The sequence below is a fragment of the Pinus tabuliformis genome, chromosome 3_1, assembly GCF_031772625.1.
Source record: "Pinus tabuliformis cultivar Carrire ecotype Pingquan chromosome 3_1, CPIR1, whole genome shotgun sequence".
NCBI classification, from domain to species: domain Eukaryota; kingdom Viridiplantae; phylum Streptophyta; class Pinopsida; order Pinales; family Pinaceae; genus Pinus; species Pinus tabuliformis.
Window position 1 is genome coordinate 782,120,877 of NC_142301.1, and position 21,672 is coordinate 782,142,548.

Sequence of the window (21,672 nt, forward strand, 5' to 3'; positions counted from 1 at the left end):
TTTTTCTTCCCTCATTTCGGTTTCTGAGTGTTGGAGAAGGAAGGGGAAGAGCTTTTTGGTGGTTGTCAAGGAGGGATTGAGGATCAAACAACCATTATCACCATCAACTAAGAATTTTTCGTGGATCAAAGATTGAAGAACAGTGAGACAAACTTCATTTCTTCCATTAACAGGTATGTTCTTAAAAACCCCTATGTTAATGATTTTTTCAGAGATTTAGGGTTATGCTTGCTTGCCTCTTTGCCTACCAACATTTCGTTTCTTTGTTTTTTTTCCATTTGCTATGATTTTCATGCCCATGAGCCAATGCAAGGGTTTTCTCCATATTTGGACAGCAAGCTTCATTTTTTTTTTTCAACTTTCTTATGCACCCTCTTATTACCATTTTTCATTCACATTGCAAATAATGTAGTAATTTTTTTTTAAATGAGGTGGTTATTACTTATTATTTTTTGTGTTGGGGCGTTTAATGCCAATTTTTTGTTTTTTGTTTTTGTGCCCTAGGTTTGAATTAGTTCACTACAAATATGCCAAAAGCCTTGGACCCATTTTGGGAGTATGGGGAGCCTGTTGGTGGGGCAAATCAGGCATATCTATCATGCAAATTGTGTGGGACCAAGATGTCAGGAGGGGTTACGCGATTGAAATACCATTTGGCTAGACTCCCTGCACATGATGTAATGCCTTGTATGGTTTCTAGTGCGGAGGTTATACAAAAATCTCTTGAAGCAATTGTTGAACAAGACAGAAGATCGCTGCTAGGGAGAGGGCATTGGTCTTAGATAGATCGCTGCTAGTTTTATTTGTTTTGCTACATATAAGTTTATAACTCATGATGATGAGATACTTTTATATATGTGATGTTATTTTGTATTGGTTCTCCACATTTGAGTCCTTGATTGGACAATTATCAGGGATTAGCAAGATTTGGTATCGCCTTTGATGTATCATTTTTATTTTACATCCACTACATCATATATATCAATGCTTTCTTCATATTTATGTGTCAATGTGTTTATTTCATGTTGTTATTGCTTTATATGTTTAAAAATCTAAAAAAAATGAATATATTATGCTTTTTTATGCTTGCCTATATTTGCCGATGTTGCTGATAAGATGTTTTCTGGACCCTTGCCGATATTTTGCTGATACCGATATTATCAACACTACTCAAAAGACATCGTCTGGAGCAATAGTTTCTGTTATCGGGCTCATAATAATGGCAACACTGCTTATTCAAGAATTGAAGTTTTATCTCACAACAAAAACTGTACATGAGATGTCTGTAGATGTGAAGCGTGGAGATAATCTTCCTATTCATTAATATGACTTTCCCTTCCATACCTTGTGAAATTTTGAGTGTTGATGTAATTGACATGTCAGGCAAGCATCAGGTAGATTTGGACACAAATTTATGGAAACTTTGTTTAAGGATGGTTATATTATCGGACCGGAATATGTGTCTAATCTTGTAGAAAAGGAACATTCAACACACATCTGATGATCATGTTGGTGTTAGTCATCATAAAGATACCAAACACTCCTTTGGTTTTGAAAAATATCGCGTAAAGATGATAAATGATGTTAAGCATGCAATAGATGATGGTGAAGGATGTTGAGTCTTTGGTGTTTTGGATGTTCAAAGGGTCGCTGGAAATTTCAACATTTCGGTGCATGGCTTGAATATTATTGTTGCTCAATAGATATTTGAGCAGGCAAATCATGTTAATGTGAGCCATGATCTATCATTTGGGCCAAAATACCTTGGAATACACAATCCACTTGATGTTATTGTCTGCATTCTTCGTGATGCAAGAGGCACCTTCAAATATTACATTAAGATTGTTCCCACCGAATACAGATATCTGTCAAAGGAAGTACTGCCAACAAATTAATTTTCTGTGACAAAGTACTTTGTGCCAATGAAGGATTCTGACCGGAGCTAGCCAGCTGTTTATTTTTTGTATGATCTTTCTCCTATCACTGTTACCATCTGGGAGGAAAAGCGTAGTTTCACTCAGTTTATTATGCGTCTTTGTGCTGTTTTTGGGGGCACTTTTGCTCTGACAGGAATGCTGGATTGATGGATGTATCGTCTTATTGAAGTTGCTGATCAAAGATGGGAGAGACAATGTTTTGTTCTTCTAACATTTTGTTGCAGGACTGCAGAAAACTGAGTTACTAGTGCTCAGTATTGTTGGATAGAGTCTGAGTGCATTTGCTGCCAGTGCTTGTCTAAGGCCTGAATATGTTAGTGCTAGGGTTTGTCAGTTTTACAGGTTTCTGATGTATCCAATGCTTTGTGTAATTAATGCCATGCATAGCCGAGTATGTTGTTGGATTGGTGAGTTTGGGTTTGATGCTTTTGGCCAGAGCTTATATGTTGTCCCCATGTGTATGCCATAAGCATTGTTGTTGTGTTGCAGAGAGAGAAGTGTGTATGGATGCTGCAAAAGCCATGTAATAGTCACTTGATGTGTTTCATGCTTCTATCCTTGTACTTGTTAGTGAGATTGATGTTACTGCTGCTGAGAGTTCATGTTCAGAACAGAGGATTTATGTTGCCCTGGGGACAAAGTATTTGAGATGTTGCTGACTTGTATTCACAGTATTCTTGTATGCTGTAACACCATTGTTATCTTCAGAGAAAGGATGTGTTGGTGACTACATGTTGATGCTTTTGTATGATGAGTTATTGATGCCTGATGTTGAGGTTTGAGTGAGATTATTGTTGTTTGTCAAAAGTTGCTTGAGATGCTGCTAGGGTTTGGTAGCTTGATCAGCTATGTGATGGGCAGAGAGAGTGTTGGTTATGTCCTCTTGTGTATTGCATGGGTGTTAAAGGAGATTAAGAGTTAGCATGTGTCCAGGGGGAGTATATTGAATGTCTTCAACATTTATGAGTTCAGTGGAGTGTTGGCACAATTGACATTGATGTCATCTTCTTCAGCCGTAGCCCTATGCAATTGATGTCAAAGGGGGGAGAGAGTGACAGTGATCAATTTTCATAGGCTAGTTTCAGATTGAAGGATTAGCTGGGGTTGCCATCAACGCCAAAGAGGGAGAATGTTGGCAACAATGTTGTGTGGTTGGCATTGATGTCAATCTTCAGAGAGACTATGATTTGATCACCAAAAGTAAGGAGTAAATGCACTTCGAGTCAGCATAACTCTCAGGAATCTCACATTTGGCACTCTGCAAAACATTTATTCACAAATGGATCAGCGATATCATATGCTCTGTCTTAGGTAATACACATGCATTGATCACCAACACACAAGATAGTCTCCAATCGCACTAGATCCATGCGCATAGCCCTCGATCGCACCTTGGCTATGACTCTTGGTGTACACACACTATCTCTGCCTCCATGCGCATTGGCTGATCATTACACTAGCTGCCAACACACAACCGAACAATGATGCGCATTGGATGAGTGAATGGGCACAACATGGCACTTCGACATTCAAGAGTACACTGTCTAACCTCTATTCAATTCCTCGCTTGGTGTACCACAAATCACACTGTGTGTAACTGAACTCGATCCACGTTGTTCCATATTTAAAATACATCTATGCAATGCTAAATTGACTCAATCAATAGAGACCAGATCAAGTGAATACCAAAGTTCCATTAACTTCCTAGAGGTTAGATCAAACGCTTCTTTGATGACCAAATCAATAATAATGTGTTCCACTCTTCCACGAACCAAATCGAGAGCATTAACTTTGACCAGATCTACCATAATTAAACATATTAATGCGTTCCATTACCTTTTCATAAGTTCGAATCAACAAACCATTGGATAATTAAAGTGTTTATATTACGCCTTTGGAGGTTCTTTCAATCAAAACAAAAGCAATCAATGACCAGATCAATTGTGACTAAATTAACTGATCAATCTTGACCAGATCCAGAGATTGCGCTTGGACTCTTTCACACCATACACAGGCAATTAGAACGCCCTCGCAACTTCATCACATCACGTTGTAACCATTATTATAAAACATAGCGAAATTTGCGCTAAAACAAAATTAAACAAAAGAGCCAATCCTCTGACCAAACTGATCCTTAATGACAAATTCGATTCATCAAATTGCTCTCATCTGTAAGTGCGTCCTCGCAGGATCATGGTAGAAATTGAATTCATAGTCTTGTGCCAAAACAAAAGACACATCACGGGCACTTATTTCACCATGGTTTGCACACATTAGTTCTGAATCATAAGTGACAGATCGATCTACAGGGGAATAGTCAACTTTCAATAAATCCACGATCACATCATTGTACATCACGAATCGATCTCATAAGCTTGCCCAACTTCGGCTTAAAATAGTAAAATGAACAAGCTCTGCCACAAATTAGCCTCTCATGAGTCCATTGAAGTTTGGTCACGATTTGCATCACTTTCCTTTAGTGTGCACTCTTTCTGCATTCAATACAAATTTATAGTTTGGAAGATTTGTTGGAAAGGCGGAGGAGACAAAGCATGAATTTACACACAAAACACATGAGCTGCCGCTCTTTTATTGATTACACAAAACATGATTCTTACAATGAACCCGGTGAAGGGTATTTAACCTTTTCCAACTAGCGACTTGCCTAAAATATCTTGACATGCATCCACATGCAACCACACACTAAAAGTCGTCTATCACTTAACTTGACTTGACTCAACACTCCAATACTCAATCACTCAATCATTCAGTTAACTGACTCTCTAAGTTTAGCTAACTCCACATGCGGGAGTAATTACAATTTCTAACACTCCCCCTTAATTACGATCATATGACTCAACATAACTTAACATGACTCAACTTTGCCTGCTAGGCTTACAATAGAAATTGACTTAGCTAGGCTTACAATGACTCAAGAATTTTACAATTTTGCATTTTCTTTTTCTCTGCTTCCAGATTCTATATCCTCGAAATTGCTTCATTCTCTGTTTAACTTTCTTGCTGTAAACTTTATTCACTTGTTGCTGCGACAATCTTTCTTTGACTTTTCTTGAATTTGTGCTGAAACACAATTTGATCTTGTCTACTACATCTTCCTCTTCAAATATTCGTTCAACCATGGACTGCTGCCATAACATTGCATCTTCAAATTGTCTTCTTTGCTCTACTTCTTGTGCTTCATATACCTGTTTTTCTTTCTGTCATATTTCCAGATAGCAAAATCGTATTTCTACTTGACTCCATTGTTGAAAAATGGTTTCAATGCGTTCATCTTTGTCTTTAATATCATTCTCTTCAGTGAGAGCTTCCTGCTCTACATCTTCCTTCTTTTCAACTGCATGGAGGTTGTCTTCCATTGTTATGCTGTTATTGGATATTCTCATCAAAAACTCTTCACTCACTTTATCATGTTCTTGATCATCAACTGTTGCTAGATGACATACTGCTTCATAAGCAGTTCCAACTGCTTCATAAGCAGTTCCAACTGCTTCATATCTTGCTGTTACAGTGGCAACTTCAACTTTCAATGTTTCATCAAACATTGCGCTTACCATATTGCCACAATCAATCTCTGTTTCAAAAAAGAAACTACACATATCATCAACATAATGTTCATTTACACTATGGTATGATATCAAAGTATGCATGTGCTCATTGTCATTTCATTGACAATTTCAACTTCACCAAATCCATGAATTGCGACTGGATTCACCAATTCACATATAACTTTGCAGTCATCATCCACATGTGTTTCGTCATAGTGGGATTCACCATCATCTGCTCCATCCACATTACAGTGGAGTCCTTGAGCATTTATTTGCTCTTGCTCTGTTTCACACACAGAGGCTTCAACTTCTCTCTCTGCAATCTTTGTTGCATCTTCTTCATCCATATGCATGTTTGCATAATGGGTTTCAATTTTATGGTCTTGACAACCATCATCCACTTTTGAGTGGGATTATCTAAGCTCTGTTTTTCTTTCAGAGTCTTTCTCATCTATTCTCAAATTTGCGGCTGACTTCTTTGCTTTTGACATAACCTGCGGTTGCATGTCACTTTCCTTTGTGCCAAACTCTGTTTCCAAGATCTTCCATGCTTCCTTGGAAGTTGTAGCTTTTGCTACCTTGCACAAACACTTCTCATCCAATGCTTGTTTTATAAAATTCAATGCTAAAGCATCACATACTGCATCATATGGGTTATTAGATTTGTACTCAATTAACTCTTTAGCTCGAAGAAAAGTTAACATCTTGATAACCCAATGATCAAAATATTCACCTGTAAACATAGGAGGTGGTAGCAGATCAAAGCTACACCAATCACTCTCGATTTCTTTTTTGTTTTCTCTTAGACTTCTTAGTTCCTTGGCTGCGGCCTGAACCTCTCTAACCATGGCAATGATCTTTGCCTCTTCTTTTCAATTTCTTTTCTTCATATGCTTCAGTCACGCTTTGCAACCCATGACTGTGGTCTTTCCTCTGTTTTATAGATTCTTTCTTGATTGCATGAGGCTATCTTCCATATCGCCCTCGAAAGAAAATATGATTTTCAATATGCGCCCCCGTAAGGCACAATCTTCACCCAAAAACTGTCATGCTTGACAAAAAACCAAATAATTTTGTAGACGAACGGACTTTACAAAGCCCTAAATTCTCTTGCCAATAAAAACCCTATAAAAATTTCTCCTTTCTAATAAAAAAATTCCCAATTTTTGTTTGTTTGTTTGGTTTTTGTTTTTGTTTTTGTTGTTGTTGTTTTATTTTATTAAAAAAAAACTTAAAAAAAAATTGTTTTCCAAAACCCTTTTCAAAAGGTCTTTTTTTTAAAACTTCAATAAACATCCCTTTTCAAAACGCCTTAAAAAAAAACTCTTTAATACAAACCTCACATATTAAGAAGACCACTCGAATTTGACCTTTGAATAAATATCGTGATCTTTTATAATTTTCGTTCCCTTCCAAAAAAGAACTACCCATGTGAGCTTGTTAACTTTGAAGTACGCCTTTGAAAAACTTACGGAACTCCACGAATGCGCTTCTCGTGATGAGGGCAAATCAAACTACGCGATATCCGCTGCATACACAGAAGCCGCTGGCTCGAGGCTACGACTTGGCAAAGGAATCACTGCTCTGTACTCCTTCCTTCCACTAAAAGATTAAATGGCTTATCACTCTACTGTGGAGGCACTTGCAGCTCTCTCCTCTCCCACACTCTGTTCTTTGAGGATGCGGCGATGGTTGTTGACTGCAACTGCGGCTGTTCATGGATCTTCCAAACTATAAATGTTTCCCTTTAGTTGTTTTTGGCTTTAACCTTCACTTTATATTCAGAGGGGAGGAGATTGAGATCACCAACACGTAAACTTACTTGGGGTGCAATTCTCAGGTCCTCGCTTTATTTTGCAACCAGCACTTCAGCCTCGGATCAACAAAGGATATGGATCCTTAGCCCTTCTTGAGAGACAGTGCTTTCGACATCACTTCCAGGACATCTCGTCCAAGATGAGCCTCATGGACACCTTGATCCGTCCCACTGTTCTATATGGCTCAGAGATTTGGGGACTATCTTTACTTGAGTCAGACTAGGCTTCAACTAAGAGAGTCCAGATTCTTTTTCTTTGCCGCATCATTAGGTGCAAATTGTCAGTGCCGCAGCACATCATCCTTGCAAAGTTTGGAGCTTAGCCCTTTCGGCCTGAGACGGTCTTTAGATTGGTTTCATTCTTGCATCGTGTCCAGGGATTGGCAGACTCGATAAAGAGAAGGGATTTGATATCCTTACTTGGCATATTGCTCTTCTGAGACTATTGCCCGTTCTACTCCCTCAGGGCGAGCCAGATGTTGGTTTATAGGAGTTTCAAACCTCTTAGAGTCAATGGGAATTCAGTTGGATCATCTCCCTCCTTTCCGATATTCCTTAGATGCTCTTGGTCACCTTTTACCTACTAGACAGGAGCTAAACAAGATCATCATGGAGGACATCTATAGGCAGTTCGTCCAGGTCACTTAGGTCAATCCTCCAAGAGGGTTGCGCCCAAAGATGGCCTTCTACGCTAAGCACTTCTTGGAGTTGAGAGACGGGCTCATTGTTCGACCCCAGTATACGTTTCACCACTGGATGCATGCTCTTCACATTCCTCTAGGCCAGTTCAGAGTAGGTTCTCATAGACTTCGGGTAGAGACAGACCACTAGGTGGATAGACTAGACAGACTCTGCCAGGTATGTCATTTACAAGAAGTGGAGACTGAGGTGCACTTCATCCTTGGATGCCCTATCTACTATGAGATCAGAGGAAGATTTCATTGCTTTTTCAGAGATTCTTGGACCCTCATCGACTTTTTCAGGTACCCTGATCAGAGATGTTTGGCCCTATATATGCAGGAGGCTCTTAGGTTTTGAGCGCATATTCTTCAGCCTCCCATCAGACCAGACCCCACACAGAGGATCACGACATTTTTCAGGGTACTACCTTCAGACAGGGGCACCAAGAGATCGATTGATACCAGTACATATCCAGACTCCAGATCAGTGAGGATCCATGGGACCTCACCCTGCCACACGAGATCTCAGTAGCAGTTTTATCTTTAGATCCATTCCTGGGAGACAGACTAGGTCCTCCAGCATTCAACAGCGTGTGAACCACCCCAAGATACGATTTAGTGGACAGTCTGCATTTGTCATCGGCTCTTCATCGGGCCAACAGACTTTGTTGAGTTTCTTCAGTGTTATTCATTCAGCCTCAGATGTTAGGAGAGATGGGTCTGATCTTCAGACCTATTAGCGCCTGGATCTTCTCCACTAGGACAAGATGTTGATTTACTTCATGCTTTGTATCTTTGATTTACTTTATGCATTGTATCTTTTATAGGAGACCATTTGGTTCTCTCGCTTTGTATATACATCAGTGTACTCAACAGTCCTTTTGACCTACTTTGTGGTCATTAGTTGAACATAAATATAATTATCTTTATCTTTATATTATCTTATCCTCTGCAATTACATATTTAGCATACTAACTTAATCCTCTGTCTGCTACAGGTGCACAATTCAACCGTTGGCTGCCATAGGTCTCCAACGTACTTTGACCAGATCCATTTATTGAGTCACTTCTAAATCAGATCATGGCTCTGCATACTTGTGCACAGGGTTACAAAAGAGAGCATTCAAACATACTATGTATGACTTAATCAAGCGATAAATCAGAAACAAGACAAGCATTTTACATTGAAAACAACTGCGATCGAAATTGAAGAAGCCTTCTTATCTTAGACTAGCCCCCCCGAGCTCATGCACATTATACTACACACTTCCCCTAAGGCTAACTTGACCCCAGTTTTTCCTCGAGGTCTCTTGGTGCTCCTTCTTCCAAACAATGATATATTGCTTTTTAATCTGTGGATCTATTTATGGGTTTCTATTTATTCTCCCTTGATAAACTTTTCCGTTTGACTAGATTCCTTGAGAACTGTGTGCAATTTGCAATCTTTGGCCATATGGCCAAGATTGTCACAAATAAAACATCTTCTGTGACCAAGGAATGGAAGAAAGGGCCTAGATCTTCTGTTGCTATGCCTTAGATTCCTGTTCCTCTTTGCGTCAACCTTGTAATCAATATCCTTATGCCCAAAAACATTGCATAAGTAATAATAGTCATAAAAGAAACCACTATACCTGATGATTGATGATGATCTTCTTTGATTGCTTGGTTGAGAAGGCTTTCTTTTTTGCTCCATCTTCAATTGCCTATTCTGCTGATAAATATTGATCATACTATGTATATGATTAGCTATTACATGTCTTGATCTATATTGCAGGCAAAGCATTTGACATCCTTCAATGATGAAGTAAAAGATCTTCTAGATGAGGGTGCTTTTCTTGGTTTCTGATTCAATCGCTGGGCTCCTTTCTTGCTGGAGTCATTTTCCTTGAAAGTCCTTTTTGATGTTGCCTTAGAACTAGGTTCTCCTTCCAACTGATTGTTCTTCTTCTCTAAATCATTTCTCATCGAAACCACCTCAACTTCTAATCTTTCACATTCATTTTCCTTTTCTTTAAACTGCTTGCTCATTCCTTCTTCAATCCTCCTTCCTTTTTCTATTTGGATTTTCAAACTAATAATTTCTTCCTTAAAGCTTGTTCTTTCTTTAAGTATTTGAAGAAGCTTTTTCAGATCTGTTTTCTGCTAATAGCTTTTCTATTTCAGCTAATGCAGAGCTAAGTTGAGTGTGATCTCCAATCGATCTCTCTTCTTGACAATCAACCACTTTGATGCTGGGAGAGCATATCCCATTTGGCTGATCACTTTCCTTCCAAGGGGTTTTTTTCTCGTTCTTCCTTTTCTCCACCATTGCTACTGGTTTCTCCTTCATGCAGGGCATGCAACCTTTCCCAAATCTCCTTTGCAGACTTGAGATCCATGACTTTCTCAAGATCCAGATTATGAAGATTGTCATAAATTGCAAACTTGGCTTGGGCATTCCATTGTTGAACTTGTTTTGAAGGGGGTTCTTCGCCATAACTATTCATCAATACAAACTTTTAATCCAAGCACAGATAATTGGGATTTCACCTTCTCTCTTCATTCTTGAAAGTTTGCAGGACTAAGCAACAGAGCACTTTGATAACCCATGATTTCCCTGAATCCACCTTCCAGTGATTAAGCTGCAACAAAAGGCATCCTCTTTGATACCAATTGTTGGAATAAGATCACTACTGAGAGGGGGGGTGAATCAGTAGTGATGTCACTTACACAATCTTTAAATCTTTTTAACATTCATCAACACATGAAACAACTGTAATAAGCAATGCACAATAACTAGCAATCAAACACATGGAACCAGGGACACAAAGATATCTCGTGGAAACCCTCAAGGGGAAGAAAACCACCCTGCTGATATTGTGTGCTTCTCTTTCTTTACTATCAATCATCAAATTTCTTTTACAAATGCTAGCCCCAACTAGCTAGGAGCCGCTACTCTCCAACAATTTGCTGGCCACTACCAGCTAAGAAGCCCCAACTCCCTGTCAACTGTCTGCTGGCCACCACCAGCAAGGAGCCACCACTTCCAGGAGGCCCCAACATCCTCAAATTCTATGGGCCACGATTTCATTCATTTTCAGATTGGGCCCACAAGTTAATACACAAATTTTGCAACATATGAACAAACTGTTGGAAATACTGAGAGGAGGGGGGGGCGGGGGTGAATCAGTATTTCTTATTTTTTGTTCTAATGATTGTCAAAAGCATATATAGATATGTATATGTATACACAGAACACAAAAAACAACAGTTGGAATAAATGCTTTTATTAAGACTCAATACAGTGTAATGAAATAAATACAATATAAGTATATCTGACTATGAATGGTTGCCAAGCTCCAACTTGGACTTCAGTGAGGCTCCAACCTCCAGAGCACCAACTCTGTTTTGCCAAGACACCAATCTTGGATTTTAGGAGCACCAACTCCCAAGGACTTCAATCCTGTTCAGTTCTGAGGCTCCAACCTCTTGGGCTCCAACCCAACCTTGGTATAAATTGGTTCTGCTGCTTCTGCCTCTACAGTTTCTGCTGCTTCTGTTGCCTCTGTACCCTCCCATGGTTCAGTTGCCTATGCACCCTCCGCTGGTTCTGTTGCCTCTTCTCTGGTTTTTTCACCACAACAACAACAACCCAGTCCTCTGTGTTTTCTGTTTTTATACATTCCATGCCTCTGTCCATTCGTTTCCTCTTACACGCTGGCTCTTTGGCTTCTTCCTCAGTGGCTATCGTTTCCTCTGACTCGCTTGGTCTTCTATGCTCGCTTGACACTTCAGCTTCCAAATCCATGGCTTCCTCTGTCTATCCGGGCGTTTCAATATTCACAAGACACGTTCAAGGGAAAGAGAGGCCGCATACACACATTGACATGGCTTAACGAACAGCCACGTCCCAATCGTAATCATTATCGCCATGAGTTAGTCTCCTGAGCTATCAGGATCCTTATCGAATGCATTTTTGCCTCAGAGGCGCGCACAGGCCAAATATCAAATTACACAGGAAATATATGAAAAAATAGTCGACAGTGCTAAAGGGCAGACTTCAAGGGTCATAGCACCCATATCTATAATATATCGGGTCCGCAACATTCATCGCAATCGGCGATCGCAAAGGGCCGATGGCCGATGGGCCGATCCTCTTTATGGACGCGATATTGCATTGAACCATATTTTATGTGCCCGTCGGGTCCGCTCCCTTATCGCAATCGGTAGTCGCCAATGGCCGATACACCACTGCTCCGATGAACCGGATGCGACATGATATTAAGCCATAATTTATATGCCCGTCGGGTCCGCATATATTGTCGCAATCGGAGGCAGGGCCTTTACCACTCCCAATACCCGCTCCGAAATGCCGGATGCGATATATTATAGACTGGTTTTAATTCCTCCGTCGGGTCCACAACCGTATATCGCAATCGGGGGTTTCGGAAGTGACAGCCCTTTGAGATCAGCGACATAGGCGGATGCGATATGGTATTACACTATGGTTTATATTCTGCATTGGGCCCGCATTATTATCGCAATCGGAGGTTTCAGTGGTGGCACATAGCTGAACCGCCGATTAGCGATGTCGCCGATATCCATATATATGCCTTTATATATAAATTTCTCCGCCGATAGTTTGTTTGTAATATGTGCCCGCCGATAGTGTTAAGGCATATGTATAGGGGTTTTCTCCTCCGATAGTTGTGAATGCATATATATAACCAAGTCTTAGCCTCTATTTGCCCTCCGATAGTGTTAAACACATATATGCATAGTTTTGCTCCCGATAGTTGTGAATGCATATATATATGGTTTTTAACCGCCGATAATGTTAAAGCATGCATACATGGGTTTTACAAGCCCGATGACATATCTATATGAGTTCTGCTCCCGATGGCTCCCGATAGCTGTGTATGCTCCCGATATCTGTTATCTGTGGCATATATGGCTCTGTTTGCTGCATTTGCTCCTCCGATGGCTCCTCTTGCTCCGATAGCTCCTCTTCTTTGGTATATACATGGCATATAATGTTGCTCCTCTGGCTTGGTCTGCTCCTCTTGGCTCCATTTGCTCCTCTTTGCTCTGTCTCCTCCTCTTTGAATATTGCCATATTGACATCAATGACAATCTGTGTCCAACAATCTCCCCCTTTGTTATTGATGGCAATATTCTTCTGCTCTCTCCCCCTTTGACATAAATGGCAAAGGAATGCATACGAACTCCCCCTGTCAAACTGCTCCCCTTGTCCTGCTGCGTCTTTATGAATGAACTTGAATGATGATAACGAAATAACCCCCATATTTTGACGCAGATGTTCGAATGCTTCCCGAGGAAGAGGTTTTGTGAAAATATCAGCTATCTGCTCCTTAGTACTGATATATTCCAGAGCGATGTTTTGTTCAGCTACTTGCTCACAGAGGAAATGATACTTGATTGGTATGTGTTTGGTTCTCGAGTGCATCACTGGATTTTTGCTGAGACTGATAGCACTGGTGTTGTCACAATAGACGATAATCGGTTGATCTGTACATATGTCGAGATCTTTTAGAGCTTCCTTCATCCATAGTATTTGAGAACAACAGTCTGCTGCAGCAATATACTCGGCTTCGGCTGTGGATAATGATATGGATGACTGTTTTTTGCTGAGCCAAGATACTAAACAGTCTCCTAGGAAGAATGCATTTCCACTAGTACTCTTCCGATCATCTATACTTCCAGCCCAATCAGCATCGGTGTATCCAGATACCGTCAGTGTTGAGTCCTTTGGGTACCAAAGACCAAAATCAGAAGTTCCCTTCAAATATCTGAGAATTCTTTTTATAGCTAATAAATGAGATTATTTGGGAGCAGATTGAAATCTTCCCACCATTCCTACTGCTTGCATTATGTCTGGTCGTGTAGTTGTTAAGTATAGAAGGGCTCCAATCATTGACCTGTAATGAGTTGCATCTACTAGAGGGGAGTCATCATCTTTGCTCAATTTGCAGTTTGTGGTCATAGGTGTACTCACGGGTGCACAATCCTCCATTCCATATTTTTTGAGCATGTCTTTTAGATATTTGGCTTGAGATATACACAATCCTGCTCTAGTTTGGGATACTTGAAGTCCAAGGAAGTGGGACAGCTCTCCTATCATTGACATCTCAAACTCTTTTGCCATGCTTTGAGAAAATTCATGGCTCATTTCATCATTATTACTAGCATAAATTAGATCATTGACATAAACAAGAGCAACTAGTAACTTACCTTGATCTGTCTTTATGTATATATTGCTTCCAGCCATTCCCTTTTTGAAGCCTTGTTGTTGGAGATAGTTATCCAGTTTTGCATACCAAGCTCTAGGAGCTTGTTTCAACCCATACAAAGCCTTTTTCAACTTACAGACTAGGTCCTTTCCTGCTGTCAGATCAAAACCTTCTGGCTGCTCCATGTAGACTTCCTCTTTGAGTTCCCCATTTAGGAATGCTGATTTCACGTCCATTTGATAGATTTTGAATCCTTTTGAGCACGCAAATGCTAAGAACATCCTGATAGCTTCCATACGGGCCACAGGTGCAAATGTCTCTTCAAAGTCAACTCCTTCAATTTGTGTATAGCCTTTGCAGACAAGTCTTGCCTTGTTTCTGATAACCTGTCCTTCCTCATTCATTTTATTTTTGAACACCCATTTGGTTCCTATTATGTTTTTGTCCTTTGGACGAGGTACCAGTTCCCATGTCTTGTTCTTCTCAATTTGGGACATTTCTTCTTCCATTGCTTTTACCCAGTGAGGATCCTTACTTGCTTCTCCAAATGTTGCTGGTTCTATCATAGATAGGAGGGCAATGACTTTTCTCTTGGGTGTAATTGATATCCTTCTTCGGGTCTGCACACCTTCATGTTTATCGCCAATGATCTGCTCTTCTGGATGATATCTTTCAATATACTTCATCTTTGAAGGGGTATGAGGTGGTTCTCTTTTATGTTCTTCTTCATCATCTATCTTTTCTTCTTTAGGTTCTTCTTCTTCAAGGAGAAAGTCATCTTCATGTTCTTCAATTTCCTTTTCTGGAAGATCTTCATCAACCTTTATGTCAATGCTTTCCACTATTTTCTTCAGTCGATAATTGTAACACTTGTAAGCCTTGCTCCGTGGAGAGTATCCAAGAAATATCCCTTCATCAACCCGAGAATCAAACTTTCCAGGCGAGCCATCATTTATTTTTATGAAGCACTTGCTTCCAAATATCTTGAAGTATTTCACCGAAGCAGGTCTTCCTTTCCATAGCTCATAAGGAGTTTTATCACAATTGGGTCTTAATTGAGTCTGATTCAGTGTATAGACAGCTGTCCCTACTGCTTCTCTCCAGAATTTAGGCTGTAGGTCTGCTGCTAATAGCATGGTTCTTGCCATCTCTTGGATTGTTCGGTTTCGTCTTTCAACTACCCCATTTTGCTGAGGTGTTCTGGCAGCCGAGAATTCCCTTTTAATTCCATGAATATTACAGAACTCACTAAACTCGTTTGATGTGAATTCTCCTCCTCTGTCTGTTCTGAGGCACTTAATTTTTGAATCTTTTTTATTTTCTACAAGGGCTTTTAGATTCTCAAAACACTCAAAGGTTTCAGATTTATACTTTATGAAATATATCCACATCATTCTAGTATAATCATCAACAAATAACACAAAGTACCTTTCTCCTTGGAGTGCTTGATTTCTAGTTGGCCCACACACATCAGCATGGATGATCTCCAAGGGCTTTGATGTACAGTGTTCCTTTGTCTTGTGGCTGGTTCTGGTCTGCTTTCCATGTTGACATGGACCACACACTGCTTGATTTGGTTTGAACAGCCTTGGGATGTCTTGTACAACTTTGATCTTGCTGATATTGATCAGATTTTCGAAGCTGGTATGTCCAAGTCGCTTGTGCCATAGCCAACTCTCATCTGTCTGACTCAAGTAGCATTTATTTTCCTGAATCTTGTTCAGAACGTAAATATTGTCTGGTGTTCTCACCCCTTTTGCCACAAGTTTCCCTGAGGCAGAGTTCCTTATTTCACAGTCTTTGGTGCTGAAAACAACCTTATGTCCTTGATCACAGATTTGGCTGACACTCAGAAGGTTGTGTTTGAGTCCATCAACCAGCAGAGCATCTTGAGCTTTTCCTTTTCCATTGATCAGAGTAATTGTTCCTCTTCCTGCAATTTTGCCAGTTCTGCTTCCAAAGGACACATTCCCTTCCTTTTTGCTCAGTGAGATAAACTTCCTTCTGTCTCCTGTCATGTGTCTGGAGCACCCACTATCCACAAACCACTGGTTTCCATTATTTTGCGCAAATAGAGCCAGGCCGCATTTGTCCATGCCAGAGTTCTTGCTACTCGTCTTTCTTCCTTTGAGTGGGCAGTCTTGTTCATAGTGTCCATTATTGTAGCAAAAAGAGCAAGTCAGATCAAATTTGGTCAAGGGATCAAATGAATTGAAGGTTTTGATTTGTCCCTGCTTTTTGGGGGCATATGAGTTGATTACTCGGTCCTTTTGCATTGTCTTTTCACTTTTGTGAGCCATACAGTGTCTAGCTTGGTGACCGAAGTTTTTACAGTGAAAGCAGTGTCCAAGAAAGATGGTTTTGAAGCAACCACGGTTTGAGTCGATTTCCTTCCTGGGAATTACTCCTCCCTCGTTCTTTGAATTTTGGATGGGCCCTTGGTGGAGTACAGGTTTGAATTTGCTGTAGTGTCCATGATTCGACTCCACATTCTTCTTTGGAGTAATTCTTTCTTCATTCTTGGAATCTGGGATGCACTTTTGATAACATACTTTTTCATCTTTTGGATTGCAGGAAAGTGCATCGGCATAGCTTTTCGCACTATTCTTAGTGCTTGAGGATTCTCCCTTGAAACCTATCCCAGACTTATCATGTTGAGGTTTTTGATTTTTCAGAATAGTCTCAAGTATTTGAGAGCTTTTACAACCCTTTTTAATTTGCTCCAACTCCTTTTTCAGAGATACTACTTCGGCCTCGCGTTCTTCACAAGTCTCTTCTTTTTCTTTAAGCTTTGCTTCCAAAAGATCTTCTCTCCTTCTTATTTCCTCGTTTTCCACTTTGAGAGAAATGATTTTGTTCCGTAGTTTCTCGTTTTCTTCAATGGCGCTTATTAACAGTTCATCTACATTCCCTTCTAGGCCCGAGTCATCATCATCTGTGAGTGCCATGAATAATGCTTCTTGGCTTTCATCATGATCACTTTCCTCATCTGATTTCCTTTTGATGACCATAAACTCATCCTCATCAGACTCATCTTGCTTGGAGAAGAAGTTTTTCTTATTGAACCCTTTCTTTTTATGTGCCATTCTTTTAGAATTTCCTTCATCATCACTGTCATGTTTATGAGGACATTTTGTTGCATAATGACCTATTTTACCACATTTAAAACAGATAAGAGGATACTTGCCTTTAAGCTTAGATCCTCTCTTCAGCTTTCGTACATATTGAGCCAATTCAGATTCCACATCTAACTCATCACTACTGTCATTCCTTCCTTTCCCTTCCTTTGACTTTGAGGCCTTGAATGCTGCATCTTTGGAGCTAGGACCACCTTTCCTCATTTCATAGGCAGTGAGAATTCCATGGAGTTCATCCATTTTGAGGGTGTCAAGATCCTTTGATTCTTCTATAGCACTTATTTTGGAGTCAAACCTGTCTGGAAGAGACTTTAATACCTTTTGAACAATGGTACTTTCTTCAACTTTTTCGTCCAATCCTTTCAGGGAATTTACCACTTCAGCTACTCGGAGGAGGTATGCTGCAATGTCTTCTTCATCTTCCATCTTCAAACTTTCAAATTGTCTTCTGTGAGTTTGAAGCTTTGCCTTTTTGACTTTTGAGTCTTCATCGTACAAGCTAACTAGCTTCTCCCACATTTCTTTGGCAGAGTTACAGTGCATGATTTTTGTAAACTCGGAATCAGTGATTCCACTAGTGATAGAGTTCATGGCCTTTGCATTTGCAATGTAGGCTTTCCTCTCGTCTTGGTCTGTTGGAAGAGTGGAAGTCGCTTGGTATTCAGTTTGACAAAAATGCCAGACTTCAGGTCCAAGGGACATTAAGTAGTAAGTCATTCTTTTCTTCCAAAACCCAAAGTTAGTGCCATCGAACAGAGGAGGTTTTCCTGATGCTTCATGATTTCTCATCATGGCTGCTGATCCTTCTTCAAGCTGTTAGGCTAGTATGAAGAAGCCTGCTCTGATACCAATTGTTGGAAATACTGAGAGGGGGGGTGAATCAGTATTTCTTATTTTTTGTTCTAATGATTGTCAAAAGCATATATAGATATGTATATGTATACACAGAACACAAAAATTGACAGCTGGAATAAATGCTTTTATTAAGACTCAATATAGTGTAATGAAATAAATACAATATAAGTATATTTGACTATGAATGGTTGCCAAGCTCCAACTTGGACTTCAGTGAGGCTCCAACCTCCAGAGCACTAACTCTGTTTTGCCAAGACACCAATCTTGGATTTTAGGAGCACCAACTCCCAAGGACTTCAATCTTGTTCAGTTCTGAGGCTCCAACCTCTTGGGCTCCAACCCAACCTTGGTATAAATTGGTTCTGCTGCTTCTGCCTCTACAGTCTCTGCTGCTTCTGTTGCCTCTATACCCTCCCCAGGTTCAGTTGCCTATGCACCCTCTGCTGGTTCTGTTGCCTCTTCTCTGGTTTTTTCACCACAACAACAACAACCCAGTCCTCTGTGTTTTCTGTTTTTATACATTCCATGCCTCTGTCCATTCGTTTCCTCTTACACGCTGGCTCTTTGGCTTCTTCCTCAGTGGCTATCGTTTCCTCTGACTCGCTTGGTCTTCTATGCTCGCTTGACACTTCAGCTTCCAAATCCATGGCTTCCTCTGTCTATCCGGGCGTTTCAATATTCACAAGACACATTCAAGGGAAAGAGAGGCCGCATACACACATTGACATGGCTTAATGAACAGCCACGTCCCAATTGTAATCATTATCGCCATGAGTTAGTCTCCTCAGCTATCGGGATCCTTATCGAATGCATTTTTGCCTCAGAGGCGCGTCAGGCCAAATATCAAATTATACAGGAAATATATGAAAAAACAGTCGACAGTGCTAAAGGGCGGATTTCAAGGGTCATAGCACCCGTATCTATAATATATCGGGTCCGCAGCATTCATCGCAGTCGGCGATCGCAAAGGGCTGATCCTCTTTATGGACGTGATATTGCATTGAACCATATTTTATGTGCCCGTCGGGTCCGCTCCCTTATCGCAATCGGTAGTCGCCAATGGCCGATACACCACTGCTCCGATGAACCGGATGCGACATGATATTAAGCCATAATTTATATGCCCGTCGGGTCCGCATATATTGTCGCAATCGGAGGCAAGGCCTTTACCACTCTCGATACCCGCTCCGAAATGCCGGATGCGATATATTATATACTTGTTTTAATTCCTCCGTCGGGTCCACAACCGTATATCGCAATCGGGGGTTTCGGAAGTGACAGCCCTTTGAGATCAACGACATAGGCGGATGCGATATGGTATTACACTATGGTTTATATTCTGCATCGGGTCCGCATTATTATCGCAATCGGAGGTTTCAGTGGTGGCACATAGCTGAATCGCCGATTAACGATGTCACCGATATCCATATATATGCCTTTATATATAAACTTCTCCGCCGATAGTGTGTTTGTAATATGTGCCCGCCGATAGTGTTAAGGCATATGTATAGGGGTTTTCTCCTCCGATAGTTGTGAATGCATATATATAACCAAGTCTTAGCCTCCGTTTGCCCTCCAATAGTGTTAAACACATATATGCATAGTTTTGCTCCCGATAGTTGTGAATGCATATATATATGGTTTTTAACCGCCGATAATGTTAAAGCATGCATACATGGGTTTTACAAGCCCGATGACATATCTATATGAGTTTTGCTCCCGATGGCTCCCGATAGGCTGTGTATGCTCCCGATATCTGTTATCTGTGGCATATATGGCTCTGTTTGCTGCATTTGCTCCTCCGATGGCTCCTCTTGCTCTGATATGCTCCGATAGCTCCTCTTCTTTGGTATATACATGGCATATAATGTTCCTCCTCTGGCTTGGTCTGCTCCTCTTGGCTCCATTTGCTCCTCTTTGCTCTGTCTCCTCCTCTTTGAATATTGCCATATTGACATCAATGACAATCTGTGTCCAACACAAACCAACCCTTTCTACAACATAATATTTGCCTAATCTTTGCATCTCTAATTGCTGATCACTGCTACATATACACACAGCTTCATTATGCACTGTAGCTCAACTTAATCTCCAACACTAGCATACCATATTTATGCTAATTTCTCCCTCATCAAGATAGACTAAATCAACACATTAATTACTCTCCATTTCCCTTGATGACCATTTCAAATAGGACCAAATCAAATCAATGAATGCATTTACACCTTACTTTTGGTGATCATCAAATAAGACCAAAACAGAACAATTAATGCATTTAATCCTTACTTTTGGTGCTCAAATCATAATCTTTTTGAAGGTTGACATCAATGCCAACCGCACAACACTGTTGCAAATAGTAAGTGATCCTCAATGCCATAATCATCAAGATCGCCATCCCATTGTTGTCTACTTCGTCCTCATCCTCTTCCCTCTCTGTATCCAATTCATGATTTGCATCAGATGGTGTGGAGGATGACCCCTTAAGAGGATCACCATATCAAAAGTGACCTAAGTCACCTGACACGGGGATTCGGGACACGTAGGATTCGAGATTCGTGGTGTCGGATTCGGACAAGCTGACCCCCCAGAACAGGACACGTTAGGATTCGTTTTATATTATTTTATTAAAAATATATATATATATATATATATATATATATATATATTAAAAATTAGATATTTCTTACACAAATTTTAATTAATGATACAAATTTATTGATTTCAAACATAGATCTTCATCTATAGCTATTAGCATGCATAGTACATACAAAATTCAAATAAATGTCAGTGGTACTGGTCACATAAATGATAAATCTATTAAAAATTTAAATCATGATTCATAATTCATAACTGAAAGACAACTTACGACTACAAGATAGTAAGATAAACACACTGACAACTGTAGTTTTCTCATTAAGTCATCAAATCAAAATGTGTTACATAGGTAGTGTTGGTGCAATGCCAATGGCAAATAGAAATAGAAAATATAAGACAACTATAGGTATACAAGTCTCAAGGCATCAATCAACATCAGAATCAGTGTCACTGTCTCCATCATCATGGTCCCCACTGCTCTCCTCTGCATCCTCCTCCTCCCTTGTATCCATAGTCGCCTCTGCATCTGCTGGTATGGAGGTTGACCCCTCTAAGTCATCAAATCTAACAGGCTCTAGCACTGGATCATTGAGATCCATGTTGGCCAATGCCAACTCAACAGTGGTGTCCAGACCCATATCACAGGAAAGACATCCCACATCTTTGTCTTTCCCCTCAACCACTCTTCCCTCTGCCTGTAAATAAAACGAAGGTTGGTGTGCGCATACACCATTGTCTCTGCCCTGGACTGCTCAAGCCTGCTCTTCTTCACACTACACAAATTCCCATATGTGCTCCAATTCCTCTCGCAACAAGAGGATGAAGTCACCTGAGAGAGGAGCCTCTTGGCTAACTGC

General features: G+C 40.3%; 1 pseudogene; it reads left to right on the plus strand.

The window, feature by feature from the left end:
• Positions 1-1,102: 1,102 nt before the first annotated feature.
• Positions 1,103-2,177, plus strand: LOC149189737 (uncharacterized; annotated as a pseudogene).
• Positions 2,178-21,672: the final 19,495 nt, after the last annotated feature.